Below are 10,517 nucleotides of genomic sequence, written 5' to 3'. Positions count from 1 at the left end.
GAGCTTCAGTAGCTCCAGCACTCTGCATCACAGCAGTCCACGGCTCCTGTTGGGAAGATACTTTCCTCTATTCAGCTTAAAACATACAAGACTGACACTGTGTCTGTTGGTAAAACACAGGATCAATATATCCTCTGTCGATATCATCTCATTTAGTCATTCATTAGGCCTGGACTCAGCCTTTTAGTTCAAATCAGAGTTCTACTTTTGTTGGAGATTTTTCATATAGGCCCTTGTTGATACACAGGACAACAACCTTGCATATCCAAAACTCTCAAGCACCCAGAGAAAAAAAGAAACACAAACAAATGAAAAACCAAAGTAAAATTAAAATTTTACTACTTATGTTTATGGTTTTTAGGTGTACTTAATACAGTTAAACTACCTTTGTATAAGAATATTACTCTAATAATTATTTAATGTATTTATTAAATGAGGATGAGTACCTACAGTTACCACTTCAACATCAGCTGGGTTTTGAAGCACTAACCAGTCTGAAAAATGAGAGTTCGGATATGGTTGGATATGTCAAAATTAGGTTGGATATGTCAAAATTAGGTTGGATATGTCAAAATTGAAGGCATATGTTTAAATCTTTGTAATTATCTCTACCTGTGGAGTTAATAAGCAATTAAGTCTCTCTGCAAAAAAATCTGAGGCAAAGAGATCCATTATTTTCTGCGTCAACCTGCATGGTAGCCTTTGCCTATGAAATATTAGTAGTGGAGGGTTTATTTGCTCCTATGAGTATAGTTTTGTATTCAGAACACTATGTGGTACCTAAAAACCTGGGAATGCAATTATTCTTTGTGGTTTTTGGAGGGGAGTCTAATTAAGCAGGTCTCCACTGTTACAGGCACAGATGTGAAAGAATTGACTGTAACATGAGTTATGTATCCCAAACTGAAAGCCAGGTTGGTCTATAGAGGATTATGTTTATTATTTGACATTAGAATCAAAAACAAAGCATATAATTAACATCAGAAGAAAAGAGATACCATTATTTTCTTGTTTCAAGTGATTTCTTTTTCTTTGACAAGTATGGTAAGTTGTTCTTTTAAGGTTAACCTGCTCTTTTAAAAACTGAAATCATCACTGAATAAGCGTCTTTGGTGGTTTAGAGGTCAAGAGGGGTGGATTCTATTTAGTTAAAATATTCCATAGTGCTCTGAAGTGTTAAAATGACCCAATTACTGTATACACTTACCAAGAAAAAAGTCCAACTGAAACCTCAAAAACTACATAAAAACTATTGCAGAGACCAAATACCAAAACCTAAATGAGTCAAGGGCCACACTTTTTAAAATTACTGTCATTTCCTCAATATAAAATGTGCGTATTTCCTCGTTCACCTCCAGTGTCCAACGGTTTCAATGAAAAAATCTCAGCTGATTTCTACAAATGCAGACAGAGATGTGATATACACGTAAACAAATGAAAATGTGTTCAGTGTGAAAGCAGGACTTCCAGAGTTGAGAACTCTTAACTTTGAAGCCTGCAGTTTATTTAAGGAAATATGGCAGATTGAGTCTCTAGGCTACCATAACATGGACTAAGCCTATAAAGAAGTTTGAGAGGTGTAAGTACCTTACTTAGAAGCCTTGCAAGTATTATTTTTTCATAATTTTACATTTAGAAACTTCTACATTCATTCAGATTCATTTGATCCAGAATTATTACTGCTACATATGTGAAAATGAAGGCCACATGGTTTTATACATTAAATAACTGGCTGTTTTGATAAATTTCTTTATTTTAACCATTAGCATTTTAAGTGGTTTTTCCCTGAAACTTATCTGCTACAAAGCTTTTTTTTTCAGCCAAGAAATTCAACATTTGAGGCCATGAAGCAAAACCACTGATTTTTTTAGAAATCGAATTAAAGAACTCTTAACCCAGCCATACGGATAGTCTCTTCTGTTTCTTCTACTGTCTAAAGCCATAGTCAGTTTTTATCCTGATAAGAACATGCTAACCATTCCATAATGTTTGGAAAAATAAAATCCCCATGCAATATTCCTTGTGCACCTATAGGAAGAAAGCTTCCTTTCTATGCAACTTCAATGCAACTTTCAGTTGCATCCGAATTTAATGCAACTTTCAGAAAACACACTAAATTGATAAGGAGTTTCTTATTTCTTAATAGACGATCTTCTCATTTTTCTGTCTATTAAAAAGACACAAAATCATCTGCAAAAAAACCTAACCTGGGATTGTGCCCATCGTCTTTTCGCAGTCCTTATAGTTCAAAGCGCAGTCCTTCAACCATGATCCCATAAGTTTATGGGTCACCCTTTGCTATTCCCTGTATTCAGAGCTTCTCCACGAGGTCATACATTTGGAGTTATGAACTTTTTTCTGATCCTAGAGGCCCATATGCCAAGAAAATTTTGCATTGATTGATGGAGCCTGATTCCCCATTGTAAAATGTTTGCAGCTGCCTCAGTTGTTTTAGGAGCCCTGAGAAAGGATCCATCTCCTTTCCTTCAAAGCTTCCTGTGAAGCGGTGTCACACAGTGCTTACACAATGGGCTGCTGATATCAAGGCAAAGATGGTCCTGTAAATTATTTTGATGTGGGTATATTTCTTCATATTTGCTGTAATGCCCTTTATCAGAAAAATCTCCTGGAATAATAGTGGCAGGGATAGTAACTTTAACAGTGCTGCCTGAACTCTGTTCAGAATGGATCTAAGAGCAAATTAAAGAGTTGTAATAGACTAATGACTTATCTATGTGATTATTACCATTATTGTCAAAGAACTGAAACAGAGAAAGCTCCATCATGGATGGATTTAATGAGCCAGCTCAGGTTATTCAGTGTTACCACAGCAATCAGACTGACTGTATGTAAAACATTTTTCCATTAATATTTTTGAGCCTCAGTAATAATCAGTTATGCATCAGTGTAGACTGACTAACCATCCCATATATCTTGCATTACAGACTAAACAAATGGTTTTAAATCCCTCCCTTTGAAATCATTATGGCCTCTGGAGTTCAGCAGTGTAGAAGATGATAACAAGTCCCAGGAATGAGGGGGATGAAACTTTGTAGCTGTTGCTTCAAAATACAGGAGTTTAATATATGATGAATGACTATTTATGGTTTGTGTAATACCATCTGTGTGAATAGCAATTTGTGCCATAAAAACTAACAGGTTTCTAACTATCCTGATTTTCCAATGTAATACTGAAACTCAAGGTCAAGGTTAGTTTCCTTCTTGCCTTTACAACATTTGTAGAGTCACTGTAGAATAAATTATTGGCAAGATTGAACTAAAAGGAACTAAATACATTGAGGAATTGTGTTGACACACTGCAGTACACAAGAGTAAAAACTATTGATATAGAGTGAAAAACAGATTTCCCTGAATTCAGTTGGAATTTTGCTATTGGATTCCACATTGCCAAAATGTCACTGCCAGCATACAGTTTGGCTATTTTTACCTTTAATTAATGCACCTTCCCCACTTATCTTCTCCTCTTCTTACTCTCCCTCTCTCCTTACGTCTCTTTGGTCCCTGTCCTATATCTGCTGCATCTGCCAGCCAGTTAAATTTTAAAATAGCTTTTTCCTTTGAAGTGCTAATACCAGCAGTGCTATTTCTATAGCAAGTAACTTCACTGATGGTTGTGGTTTGCTTTTACTCTTTGTTTTGTGTGTTTGTAAGTGCATGTGTGGATGTTATGTGATTTTAAGAGTGAAGAAGTGTAAAAATGGAAAGAAAGAAAAACTCTCCCAATTAATTTTTATAAATGAGAGTTAAATCCCAGCTGCTCCACATCAGGCTGTGATTTTGTCAGATCTCATGAGCTAAGCAGGTTGAACTTGGTGAGTAATTAGATAGGAGACCTCTCAGGAAAGCCCAGGGTGCTGTATGTGGTGCACAGAAGATTCAGGAGCTGTGACAGTTCCTCTTCAGAAAGGGTAAATCATTGCTTGTGTTGTTCTTCCTCCATTGAATCCATGCATGGCTATGAAACATGACAGGTATGTGCAGAAAATCTGTTTCAGAAAATAATACTTTTAATACTTTAATGCCACCAGAAGGTAGGAGGATGTTCTGAAAGGACCACTTTGTAGACACACTCACTCACAGCCTTTAACCATCTGGCCAAGGATAGGAATGTAGATGCTGCACACCAGAGACAGAGTACTGGACCTTTGATCAGTTCCAGCATGTGAAGTATTCCATTTTTGTGTATTGAGCACTTGAGCAATCACTGTTGTCTTCTGCAAGATGTCTCTTTTTGCTGTTGCATATGATATGAATGTGTGTTTATTTTAAACTGTCCTTATGTGACCATTTTACACTGTGCTGTGCATTTATTTAGCAAAATGAAAAAAAATGCATTCCATTCTTGGGTGTTAACCTTAAGGATTTTGTGAGTCCTGACTGTGAGATTTGGAGAGCTTAGAGGTGGACATTTTAAATATTTTTGCTTCATTCATGACTGTGTTACATCTTCCACTTAAGTTTGTTCATTGATTTGCAGGTATAGAAAAAAGCCACAGATTAATAATGAAGTCAGAAGTGACATGTGCACTGAGAAAATGAATCACTTGCACTATGTGGATTACTCTCAGAGTTTCTTTGGGAAAGACAATTTGAGATAGCTGTTTCCTGGTCTGTATAAGTCAGGGGTGTACTTATACTTTGATGAGTTTAACAGTGGGTCAAAACTTGATGGCTTTTGTAAAGCTAGATCCTGTTGTATGGCTGTTTCTTTGAGATGCTTCTGTTTGTTTACAAAAAACTACAAAATCTTATTTCTTTGAACAAGGCACTGGAGTATTTCTTCACTTCTTGCTCCAAGCCACTTTCAGCCCACTACCCCAAAAGATCCCCTCCTTTTCTAAGCTCCTTTCAAAGCACCTGAGGGCAAAGTCAACAGATACCTGCCTACATTCTCTTTATTTTTTTCCCAGACTTGCTGGAGAAGGGATGTAGGTGTGTTGGGGAGGTTACAGACACCTAAATCTTCATATAGAGATTGAGAATTGAAATATTTTTCTCCTGTATAGGCATGTCTTTTATTTAGCAGGTCCTTGGGGTGTTTGAAAGCTAGATATAGCAGTCACAGCTCCCAAAGTGTAAATGATACTTAGGGAACTTAAGGGAAGGCACACCTCTGAAAATATGGGGTGGGAATTCTGAAAATCAATTAATAACGATATGTATATTTCTAGCTGAGATTTATATAATATCTTTAATTATCTTTAATAATAGCATGTGTATTTACATCTGAGATCTGTCACTCTGTCAACTATGTTACTCTGTCCAACAGCTAGTCAAAATTTGGAGTTTTTTTATTATTTCCATTAGATAGGGATCTGTTAATAGAGATTGATCTTTTATCGGTGCAGTCCTATTTCTAAGAAACAACCTTAAAAAATCTTCTTTCTTTGAGCATAGCAGAAATTATACATATTGAAAAAGCTTTTTATTTTTCAGAAGTTCAACCTGTGGCAGTCTGTGCCAGCAGCCCAAAATCTGTCTAGCTTTACTCCTCAGTACCTGTTCTTTGGCATTAATTTGACACGAGCTTCTACATATTTCCTCTTTCTCCATATTTATGCATGTCCTACATGCATAGCCTACATACATTGTGTCACTTTCATTTGTATACTTCTTAAAAAACAGCAAAACCACTCCACCCACTTCATTCTCATTCTGACCTGGCTTTCTCAAGCCTTTGTTTTGTACAGAGATGTGTAATTGTGTTTGGGGTTTAGAGACTAAAGTCATTTCAGTTACCTGTTTCAGCAAAGGAGCATAATGAGTTCTTACATCTATCTTAAATGAAGAGGGACAGCTATACCCAAGAGCTGCAATGAGGTTTCCCTGACCCATAATTTTACAGCATTATAAACCACATTTCAGCTGAAACATCAGAGATAGCAAAACAATAATGGTCTTGGTTCAGTATTGTGGTGTAGTGAGTTTTCCTTCCACTGATTTCTGTCAGTAGCAGGAAATGCATTGAGGTTCTGAAGGGCAAGCCTGCAACATGCTTTACTCTTTAGCAAATTGCACAGCTTCAGGAGGATGCTCAGAGGTTGTACACTGTAGACACCAGCCTTGTCTGCAACTTGCCCTAGCTTTGTATAGATCATTTTGGACTGTTTTCAGGGTGAGAGAACTACAATAGAAATTGCACCTTAGTTACAGTCTGCTCTGAGACTGCAAAAGGTACAGCTCAGCTGGACTAGCAATTTGGAGTAATATGTTTTTTTGGATCATCTTATTTCTTGCTGTGATTTTTCAGTCACCGTTCCCATTTTCTCTCTTTCTCCAGTTCACTGCCTCTGGTGCCACAACTTAAGGTAACACAATTGACATATGAGTAAGGGTATTTAAAACTGAGGGCAATTTTAAAAATCAGAAATAATGTATATAGCGAAATGTTTCAGTTTCAAAAATCATCTACACTTTTTGTAATGCCTCAGCATTCCTTCAGGAATGACAGAATTGCCCCTCTTTCAGAAAATAAGTATGTCTTCTTTCAACATTATAGGTGTTCTATCAGTATTTTGTGTCTATTGCTTTACTGCTAATAAGGATTTCTAACAGCTTTTCTGAGTTCAGTAAGGAAAAGTCATTTCAAGAAAATTAAGATGTCAGAAATTACAATCCTCAACGACCAGATAAACATGAGAGAAGATGCACTTCTCTGGAATATTTCAGAGTTGTTACTTTATTGAATAACAGAGGTTGCCTATGTCAACCCCTGCACTTTTATATTATATAGTTTCCATAAGTTTCATAGAGATTGAAATCCACATTTGTCTACATAATCTGACTTTTATAAAGCTGAGAAGAAAAGTTGTTTGGACAATGAGGAAAGTTGAGTCAAACTCGCTCTTAATTAACACAAGCGCTTTGAATTCCAAAAAGTAGACCTGCCCCCTTATTTATCAGATATTTAATTCACTGAAAATTAGTTTAAAATCAAGGCAAAAGGCACTCTTATGCCTTGAGCTTTAGTCTGTGCCTCAGACTGAAAAAAAAAATCATAATTCATCTGAAACCACAGTTTCCATGTAGTAGCCAGAATTAGTCATAAATCAGACCAACTTCATGAACCTTAACAGATGAATAACTGTGACCAAGCTTTGAATATTAAGCCTTGAATCAAGAAAATGTCATATGGCCTTCAGGCCAGGGATATTTCATATAGATGTACTATTATCATTTGCTTTTAGTTTTACTGCATGAGGATTGATTCTATCATGCAATATTCTTCCTTCAATATAATTTATTTTCTAGAAATAAACCTAGACACATGTATGCTTATATTTAATATAAGCTGCTGTAATTAAGGATTTCATGTCAAATGTAGTGAACCCTCAGAGAAAAATCAGTGAATGCAGTCCTAGCTCTGATGAATTAACTAGAAGAATTTCTTTGATTTTTGTGTGATTGAGATTTCATCCCAAGTTTTAGGCAGAGACACACCAATACCAAATGTCTAGATGTGGCAGCACTGAAACTTGATTCACAATATAAAAATAAATACTACTTGAAATGTTTTTAATGAATCTGTATCCATATAACTTCAGACGTTGTAGTAGTGGAATTATGCATCCATCTTTTCACGCCAATAAGGTATCAGCAAGGATATTAATCTTTCATAGAAACATAAATTTGTACTTCAGTAAATAACAATAATAAAAGAAATCCAGGCTTTGAAGTTTTCCTTACTTTGATAATTACATAGGTCTACCACTCTCAGTGAGATGGCACATAAATAAAATTGCCCAGGCAAGTGAGTTCTGTAATACAGAACTTGGAGAGTTTCCAGAAATAGAAGAAACTAGCGAACAGCATAGAGAATAGGTCCATTCTCCCCCTTCTCCAGCCATGGTGATTTTTCTTTGAATTGTAGTACTAGGCCATTTTTAAGTTGGAAATGTAGCACGGCAGATAGATGACTTTTACCAGGCTACTTATGAGTGGTTTTCTCCTTTGTTTTTAATTGCACTGCATCTTTATCCCAAACTCTCTAACAGTTGACACCTCATACACCATCTCATTTAACACCTTTGCCTTCTCCAGAGTTTAACCTGGAAGCAGTTGCCTGTGTGTGGGCAGCTATTGAAATGGAAGACAAGAAGACCTTTATAAAAATTGTGAAGTGGGTAAGGACCTGCAAAGCAAGAGAGTTTATGCTGAAAAGAGATCAATGCATAAATGGAATTTGCTAGGTTTGTTAAGACTCAGTTCGTATTATTTCTGTATCCCTTAATAAATTAATAATCACAGAAAATAAGAAAATGCGTAATTTGCTGTTGATTCACAGATTGTCAATAGCACAAAACACTGGAGCCAAAATACAATAACAAAATTCAAGATTATGAACAAGAGCCAGATAAAAACTTTTGGTATAATCTGTTAATTTGAGAGTCAAAAGTTGTATGGCATGAGAAAGACTTGTTGGTATTGAGCACAAGAAAAACCAAAAGCTATTACGAAGGAAGGTCAAGAAAGTGAGGCAAAGCCCACCTTTATCAGTGCTTAAATGGGGGTGAAGAGACCATTGTGGGCATTACTAATAAGAGTTTACTGGAATGTCATGTATAAAGCTCTGTTCACCTGTCAGAGTTTAAAAATTACGAATTCAAATTGTAATAGGTTATAGACATCATCAGGGAAATCCAGAACTTGATTTACGGAAAGAGATTGAAAGAGAATCTGCTTCAATTGAGGAAAAACATGAGTGTTGTATATAAATATAGCAATAGGTGAACAGAAAAGAATAATACTTAGAATGTTCTGGGGAGAGAAACAAATGGGGCAATTTCTAATCAGGGGAGCCAGTGCATGTTCAGGCACTGCCTTCACTAGGAAGAGTGAAATGAACTGATTTTAAGATGAAGCACTGGATTACAGAAGACGTTAGGTAATGTCTGCTAAAAAGCAGAGTTTTGGATTGGCGATTCAGAGGTTTTAATCAAGTTCCATTTTTTTAAAGCATTCAGATGAGTACATCTGTTTTTGCAAGAAACATTTTATTCTGATAAATCCTTATTTTTTTAAAAAAGTAGGTAGAACAATTCAATCTGCTATTATGTAATTATCTTGGGACACCAGTACCAAGTGCAATGAAATAATATAGTGGATATAGTCTGTGTTAGCCTATTTCTACTTAATTTTAAAAGTTCAAAATCAGCTTTATTTGTGTTCTTTTCCTACAGGATGAATGGCTTCTAATATACACAGCAACCTTCAGAATTCACAGATGAAAATGGGAAAATCTGGAAAAAGAGGACAATTAAGATTCTTCTCTGTAGAAGGCAAGTAAGTGTTATTTTTTAGAAGAAAATTCAACTGTAATTCTTATGTGCTATTGTGCTGTGTAGTCTAAATGCAGCATTCAAGTATTGAACCTAGAGATTTTTACTCCCACTCTAAGTGCAAACCACAACACAGCCTTAACTGTGGAGTTAATTATTCTTTTGTGTATGAGCAACACAAATCTAGAGCATAATACAGAAGGAAAATTAATGTATCATGTAAATGATTTTTTCCCACAAAACTGCTCTACTTTTTCATTTATTTTCTGCTTCCTCCCTACACAACTTTAAACCTCTCTGCCTATGATTACCTATCTCAGGGCTTGTGACAATTTGGGGATCTCTCTATGTAAAGCTTATGAACTCGGTCTGGTACTTGGCAATCTCTATATACAGCCGTGTCAGCTTGGAGATTCTTTGCTAATCTAAAATCCACAAGAGGTGACTTTTGCTCCTGGCACACGATCAATAAGGAATTGTTAAACCATGATAATATCCTATACAAATACATTCCCTTGGAGTATGACAATAGGTAGGCAAACATGGTTTTACAGATGAAGTGAGGCAGTGATAAGGAAGTGATAAATCATCTGTTCTATGCAAATTTCATCACCTGACTAGGGACCTACCTGACTAAGAAGGTAAGGTGCCATCTTGCTTGGTGTTGTAAAGTACATCTTGTATTAAATTTTGGAGGGGGATGCTGGACTTAGAGGACTTCTACCTATGTTTGGAGTGGAAAATGAAGGCAGAGAAATGCAAAGGTTTTCCTGCATTTAACAGCTGTTCTGAAACCCTTAAAATCACAGCGGTCTTGTGCCCCTTCTGTGAAGAAACTCAAAGCCCAGCGTACCGCTAGTTTGACAAATGGTGTTTGAAGAAACCGGCGCTGCCCTTAGAAGACAGGGCAGCAAAGCTCTGTGCCGGAGGACTGGGGAAGGAGCCGGGCTTGCTGCCTCAGCAGACCAAGGCAAGCTCGCAGGGACACCAATGACGCGTGGCGTGGAAAAACCTGGCTCCAGCAACTGGCGCGTGGCCGAGCAGTTGTTTCCACCGAGGCTGAGGAGGGGTTTGGACACATTTGTGCAAACGAGCTTAGTCCTGCTACCGTGATCACGGCCGCACGGATGTCCGGGATGCTTGTACTGCCCGGTGGCCCCTCCGCGCCGGCAGCTCGGGCCCTGCTCCCCCGCCAAGGCACCCGGGCCGCTGGCAGCC

This window comes from Geospiza fortis, unplaced genomic scaffold (assembly GCF_000277835.1).
Source record: "Geospiza fortis unplaced genomic scaffold, GeoFor_1.0 scaffold130, whole genome shotgun sequence".
NCBI classification, from domain to species: domain Eukaryota; kingdom Metazoa; phylum Chordata; class Aves; order Passeriformes; family Thraupidae; genus Geospiza; species Geospiza fortis.
This window is presented reverse-complemented; position numbering follows the sequence as displayed.